The sequence below is a fragment of the Lathyrus oleraceus genome, chromosome 1 (genome assembly GCF_024323335.1).
Source record: "Lathyrus oleraceus cultivar Zhongwan6 chromosome 1, CAAS_Psat_ZW6_1.0, whole genome shotgun sequence".
NCBI classification, from domain to species: Eukaryota; Viridiplantae; Streptophyta; class Magnoliopsida; order Fabales; family Fabaceae; genus Lathyrus; species Lathyrus oleraceus.
Window position 1 is genome coordinate 116645517 of NC_066579.1, and position 7501 is coordinate 116653017.

The following is a 7501-nucleotide window of genomic DNA, read 5'->3' on the forward strand; positions in this document are numbered from 1 at the left end:
TGTGTGGGTTCAGAAAGTGGGAACCCTTCTACACATTTATAACTGACTCAACTGTACAATTGTACAAGATCTTGGGTTTGTATCTGCAATGCATCAATACAGTGATGTGAGCAAAAGCAGATGACACACTGAATAGTGGGGGATAGATTGCATATCCCTACCTTCCACCAATTGCCTCTTCACTTAGGAGGACTTTGACTCTATGCAAGGACAAAATTAAACATCCACAAACATTGCCTCTTAAGGAGGACTTCAGACAGTTGCCTGGCCAAGTAACAGGCCAGGTCTTCCAGACTACATGAAGTAAAAGAGACATACCTCAATTCAAATTGCTTATACAAGCAAAGCAAAGCAAAAGTTCACAAGGAACTAAAAGCAACTAAAGTACCTGAAATCAGTCAAGCACAGTTAGTATACAAGTCAGGGTTAAATCAAAATGAAACAGACATCAACCAGTCAACACAAGCAAGTGAATGTGCAAGGCACAAGGCTTAAGGCATGTGAGCCAAGCCACCTACAAAACAAACAAGTTAGACAATGATATTCAAGCAAGCTCAATCAAATTGTAATGATCTCTTTGAAGCATTTGTAGCTTAACCTGAAAACATAAGCTCAAAAGTGAGTACCAGGACCACTAGGGCAAGCCTAAGGTCAAAAGAGGATGAAAAAGTCAAAACAGCAAAGGGCAAGCATCCAAAATCATGTTCAAACATTTAAGAAACAAACCCAATTGGTTTCACATCCATATCAATCATCATCATCATTTCATGAACAAGTTAGGTCAAAAACATGGTAAACAGAAGCTCATAGAAGTCAACAGCAAGACTTGCATCAAAACCAATCTCAAACATTTCCAAAAATCACTAAATAAATCATGATCAATCATAACCCACAGAATGGTAAGCATGTCAAATTTCATCTCATTTGGACAAGTGGAAGGCAGTCAATGAAAATCTTAAAGTCAAAGCCATTTTGAACATGCTCAAAGAAGTCAACCAAACATGCATCAACTTAGAAAATTCATAAATCAGTGATAGCATATGATAAATGAATGGGACTAAAACCATGGCAAAGATGAGGATGTCTAGTTATCTCATGTAAAATTTCATGTCCATCCAATAAAGTATGAGAATTCCACAAATGAAATGGGAACATGTGTCACACAAAGTCAATATTTGACCAAGCAGGGGAGAAAATCTCAAACAATTAGGAAAATGCCTCAAATAATTCCAGGAAAATTCACATGTAAACTAGACATACAAGAGTAGGTTCATGCAAAAAATCAGATCAATTGGAGGTCAAGAAGCATGGTAATGAAAATCATGAAGTTGGGCATCAATGGTGTGACACAAATTGTCACACCCTAATTCAAAAATTCATAACTCACAAACCACAAATGATAAATTCACAAACTTTACACCAAAATCACCACGAGTGTGTCTAGTTTGAGCACAAAAAATTTGGGAGCCATTGGATGCATTCTCATCATTTCACAATTGATTTGGCAAAGTGTACAAAATTTGGTCACATGTCACAAACCCTAGCACCATTTAAAAATTACTCATCCAAAAATTCTGGAAAAATAATGATAAAAAAGTAGAGATCATGATGAACACAACACAAAAAATCCCATTAAATTTGGATTAAAAATGAACAAGTTATGATTTTTGTAAGTTAGGCATGGCAAATGAAACAAACATTACAAAACAAAATGATTAATGGAAAAAATAAAGAAACAATGGGGGGTCAACGCCCCGGTCAACGCGCCAACATGGCCAATAGCAGGACGACATGGCAGCGCTCTTTTTTAATATATATTTTAGAAGGCGTTAAATAAATGAATTGGCATTGCGCCCCAGTGGTAAAACACTTGGTATTTGAAGCAAAGGTCTGGGGTTCGAATCCCCCTCGCCCCAGGCCTTTATTTGGCTTATTTTTGCCTTAATCAACAGTGCGCGGACCAATCACATTGCACCTTCAACTAACCTCATGCAGCATTAATTAGAAAGCCATGGATCAAAACAACTTTGCAGCAGGAAATGTTTTTTTTTTTTTTTCCAAATTCAAAAACAAATATATCAATACGTGCATCTTTCATCACACATTCACAATCCAACAACCATTTTCATGGAATCATGCTATCATGGACAAATCACATAAAAACATAAATGAACATCAAATTTCAAATCAACATTTCTTCCTAATTACTCAACCATTTTCAGTGATTTAAAGCTTAATAGAATCAGCATGGCAAGACCTATACAAAGCATAGCATGATTTAGCAAATGGTTAAGTTTGATTTCTTACCAAATCTGAAGCAAAGTTGTGATGCAGTTGTTGTTTGGCTATATTTGCTCAAAACAGATGCTCAACAAACTTCCACAAGGTGAATGGTGAAGGAAGCTTGGCTTGAGATAGCTTGAAATGGCTCTAAATAGTTTCTGCCATTAATGAAGCTCTTCCAAAATAGTCCATGAACATGGCTTTACAGCTGCAAAATGATGGTTGAAACAGGTCCACAATGTTGTATGGATGTTGTTTTAGGCAAGGTAATGTTCAGTTCTTTGGAGTTTTTGACAGACTTTACAAAATGAGGAATGAGCCAAATGAGAGAGAGAGATTTTTTTTTCTGTTAGAATGTGGCTGCTATTAGTGTGTAACATGACAGAAAAATGATGAAAAACCTGCTATGTTGTGGTACAAAGGATGGTCCATGGATATGTGGGATATGGTGGTTGCAAATTGTACTTTTCTTCCCATTTTCAAGCAACTAGGCATGGCTATGTGATGGGTGTAAGTACTTGCACGAAAATGACTTGTAACATGACCAAAATATGATTTCTAAACATGTTTGAATGGCCAAATGGTAAAAAAATGATTATATCAAAAAGTCAACCCTTGGTCAAACTTGAATTTAAATGAGACAAGTCAAAAAATGCCATTTTGATTGGTGAAGTTTTGGCTCATGAAATTTATATTTTTGGAAAGAGGGGATCAAATGTGACTTGTAGGAAAAAACCCCACCAAAATTGGCCAAACGGTTTGAGAGATATGGTCTTCTGAAGTTCAAGATTTTCTGAAATCGATTCGATCATAACTTGCCAACCACACATGGGAATTAAGAGTTCTTGGACTTTTTGGAAATGGGAGAACAAAATCTTCAACTTTCATGTTGGGAAAAAATTCATTTGAAGCTGGTATCAAGATGTAATTTTGAGGATCAAGACTTTCCATTTTTGGTAAGTTTCAGTTACAGGTCCAGTTTCCCTTTTTGGAAATTTCTGATCTGGCTTCAAATTCTTCCATGATGGTGTTTGACATGATATATGAGTACTATTTGGCCATGAATGAGCTCTCACAAACCAATTCCAATCATCAAATCACTGATTAAATGGACAGTTGACCAACAGTTGACTTTTAGGGTTTCTGACTGATTGTGCATTGACTGATGAATTCCAAACCCTAATTCCTTGAGAACTTGACTTCAAATGATGTCCCAAGTTGCATGAACTCTTGATTATTGATCATGGTGCCCAAATTCCACAAGAATGGTCACCGTCCACTGCTTTGACTGACTGTTGACTGTCTAGGGCTTTTGACTGTTTGTGCATGAACTGATGACCTCTGAGCCTTCAACCCTTGACTTGAACACTTCAAATGGACCTCCAAGTCATGTGAACTTGTTGGACAAACCCTAGGGCTTTGGCTCCTTGAGAATTGTGCTTGCTTGCTTGACTGACTGATCTCCTGACCAGTTTGACCTAATTCCTTGATTGTCTTGCACTTGAGGCAAAAGAGGCAATGCAATGCTATGTAATGGACCATGATATGCTATGACCTAATATGAAAATGTATGTACAATGATAGGTGCAAATTTGAGGTGCTACAATATCCTGCATCCTCAATAAGCTTAAACAGATGTTGTATCTCACTCCTTGGACCTCTTATCTCTTTTTCTATCACACTCTTATGCTTGTATACTTGCGTAATCCGAGTGACATTATCAGGAAACTTGTCTTGCAAGGAAAGCAAAATGTTTCTAGGTGCTACATGTCTCTTTGCCAAATCAGCGACATGTTGCTTCTCATCTGTGGTCAACCTACCAATAACGAATGACCTTCTAATCTATCAGGTAAACCATGATTATGTAACCCACATTTTACATCAATCTTCCAACCAGATCCATCTTTCGCCGGAGTCGACCTGATTTTAAATGGACATCCACATTTCTTGGACGCACTTTGGGTACCACTATCACTAATCTTGTGTTTCCCACCTTTATCATAACCAAATATTATTTTGTTACTTCTCCCTCTCTTCCCCGTTTCAGTATCTGAACGACTGATAATAACAGTTACTTTATTGTCGATTCCAACCTCTTTAATCCATCTGATAACCTCTTCTCGTGTACCAAATCTTTCCGTCGTCATAAACGCATCAGTAGTATCTACACATATTTTGGGAAGATTTTCCATTTCTGCAAAAAAAAATTAAAAAAAAATTAAAAAAAAAAACGTACCGGAAGACTTAAAGAAAGACTTCCGGATCACACATAATACATACGGGAACACTTCTCCAAAGAGTTCCGGTATGCAAAATTTGTTCACCGGAACTCTTTTAAGAAGTGTTCCGGTTTTGTAAATTTTTTTTAATTGAATCGGAACTCTTTCATGAAGTGTTCCGGTTTGCTTTTTTGTGTGTTCCGGAAATCATTCCTAGAGTCTTCCGGTTTGGAAAAATACATACCGGAAGTCTTTTTGCAGGAGTTCCGGTGCGAGGGGTGTGAAAGTGTAATTTCTGAAATTTTCAACTGAATGGTAAAAATGAAATGGTAAATTGGTTAAAACCAATTAAGGGTAAAATGAGAATTATTAAAATTTTGTAGGGGTATGGGGCTAACTGTAGGGGTAGAAACTAAAATTTTCGATCATTCCTTGTTTCACATTGTAGTATCATGTTCCTTTCTAAAAACTTCCTCGCCGGTGTTGGTTCCTCCGCCGCACGGTAGGTGGCAGAGTGATGCAAAATAACACCTACGACCACCAAAATGATGCTCCTAAAGTCCTCTCTCTTGATCTCTCCTTAATTTCCCTCAGAACCTAACACTTTATACAAACCGAACCAAACCATTGAAGAACCCTAGCCAAAGAAAGTGAAATTAAATCAAAACGGAGCTTCAATCTGAACTCTGGCCTTATGGGTTTGGTTCATATACAATAAGTCTACATTCAGTAACAGAATTTGAGCAAGAAGAATAGGAATTTTGGACCTACTTGCAAGACCATGGTTTGCCTCAGAATTTGTTTAAAGGGAAGCTAATGAAGATGAAGAATAAGAGAAAACCAGAGGTATGCTTTGAATTCCTTAGCCTTCTCTTTTGCAATCCCACCTTTTCTTCTTCTGTAGCTTGTAGGTTTGTGATTCTTCTATTGTTGTTTAATTGTTGTATGTAAGAGATTTTTAGAGAGAAATTGGTGATGATTGTTTGTGATTGAATTCCAATGATTGGAGAGAGTGAGAAGATTGCAGAGTGTTGTGCAAATTGTTCCTCAGTCATATTCAAAGAGAGTTGTGAAGAGTTTGTGAATTTGTTTATGCAATGAGGTTGAGAATTGAATATGAATGTGCCAAAATGATTGGTGAATTAGAAAATTTTGTGAGCTTATAGGTTTGTGAGGTGATGAATGATTGAAGAGTCCTCCTGAACAATGATTGATTGGTGATGATTTATAGGGTGAGAGGTTGCAACCGATTCAGGTAGTTCAGGCAACCGTTGGGGCAGTGCTAACTATGTTAAAATCCATAGTGTAATTTGGTTAGAAGTGATCAATTTAGTTAGCTTATGTTAAGTTGTTGTTATGGTTAGTTAGTAACAAATTGGATTTCAGTTAGAGTGTGAAATAATGCTAGTTAATTATGTTAGATGTGAATCAGTTGGTTAGAAAGTGTTAGTTGCAAATTGAATAGTTAGTTAGGTTTTTGAATGCAAGGTTGTGGTTAGTGTTAAAGTAGTATGTTTTAAAATCATTATGAATAAAAATTAGTTTGATTAGTGAACTGTGAAATGATTGCATGAATTACATCTATTTCTGCATTGTAAATGTGGGATTGAATTTCAGTTATGCTTTTTTGTTAATGAATGTTGTGAATTGAGTTCGGTTGTTATTAATGAGTTAGTTAGGGAATTATGTGAAATAGAAACCGACTGTTATGCTAATAAATTGGGAACTACTGGTGAATTGTTAAAGATGGACACAAGTTAGCGGGTTAGTGTAGTTATAGTTAATTATTGTTAGTAATTGCAAATGAACTAAAGTTTGTTTTTTATGCATATTACTCTGAATGCTTGATGTGATGTACATATGGAATTGAATACATGCTTGTTGTTAGTGACTTATGTTGGAATTGAACTGGAATGTGTTAAGACTTGAAATTAACCTTAATGTAGATTGGTAATGAATGGAACAGTGAGCATCAAAAATTAGTTGTTTGAATAAATTGAAACACCGTTATTAAATTGTAAAATCTTGAAATTAGTTATAGCATGGAATTGGAGTAAGTTGATTTGGTGAAAATTATGTTGAAATGAACTAGAGTTTGAACTATAAAACTGAATTAGTGATATTTTTCCTAATCTGAATTTGAATTGGTTGAACTTTGCTCTAAAATACGTAACTGTTTGGATTGGTTAGCCAGGATTGTTAAGAAGCTAATGAAGTTTGAATGGTAGCTATGTGACTTGGTTAAAAGTAACTAAAGGCAGTTGGTTTGCAGTGGAAAAAATAGTTTGTCTAGAACAATTAGAGTATCATGTTGATGAATTGGATACTAGCTATGTAGGCTTGTGATATTTAGCATTTTCATGGAGAGGTATGCTAGTTATGTTAATGAGTTAGATGAAGTTATGTTAAATTGAATGGCAACTGTTATGAAAAGTTGAAATTAGAATTGAAGTTAATATGTTAGTGGTTTTGGAATATATGCATTGCATTGCATTGATGGAACATGGACATGAAGATGATGGATTAAAATGAAGAAACTAGGTCTAGAGTAAATGTTAGGGTTATGGCGTAGTTGGTTGACTTTGGTCAACTATTTGACCAAAAAGTCAATAGATGACCAAAAGTCAACCTAGGTCAAAATTATGATTTTTTTGGTGTAATTTTGTTATGAATCCTTTTGTAATGAAACTTTGAAAGTTTGCAATGAAAATGGGTCCTTGAATTGTAGTATCTTGTACTTGAAGAAAGATAGTTTCCATCCCATAATCCCAACTTTGAAAAACTTGCACTTAGAACATGAACTTGAATGAATCTTGAAATGAATTATCATGTTTTAAATCAAATATATTTAAAGCTCATAATAGCTGCCAAGTAACTTCATAATGAAATGGCCCCCTTTGAGGTTGACTCATATTTGACCAAAAATCAAAGCCTGAGAAAAGTCTCTCACTATCAATGCCATGATGCAACCCAAATAGCCAAGAGATCATAAACTAATG

At 35.7% G+C, this 7501-nt stretch overlaps 1 long non-coding RNA gene across 1 annotated transcript; it reads left to right on the top strand.

Moving 5' to 3' along the window:
* The first annotated feature begins 4902 nt into the window (after nt 1–4902).
* On the top strand, nt 4903–7224 carry LOC127120739 (uncharacterized). The gene is made up of 2 exons (XR_007803245.1): nt 4903–5348; nt 6693–7224. It is a non-coding gene; the product is annotated as an uncharacterized LOC127120739 (long non-coding RNA).
* Nucleotides 7225–7501: the final 277 nt, after the last annotated feature.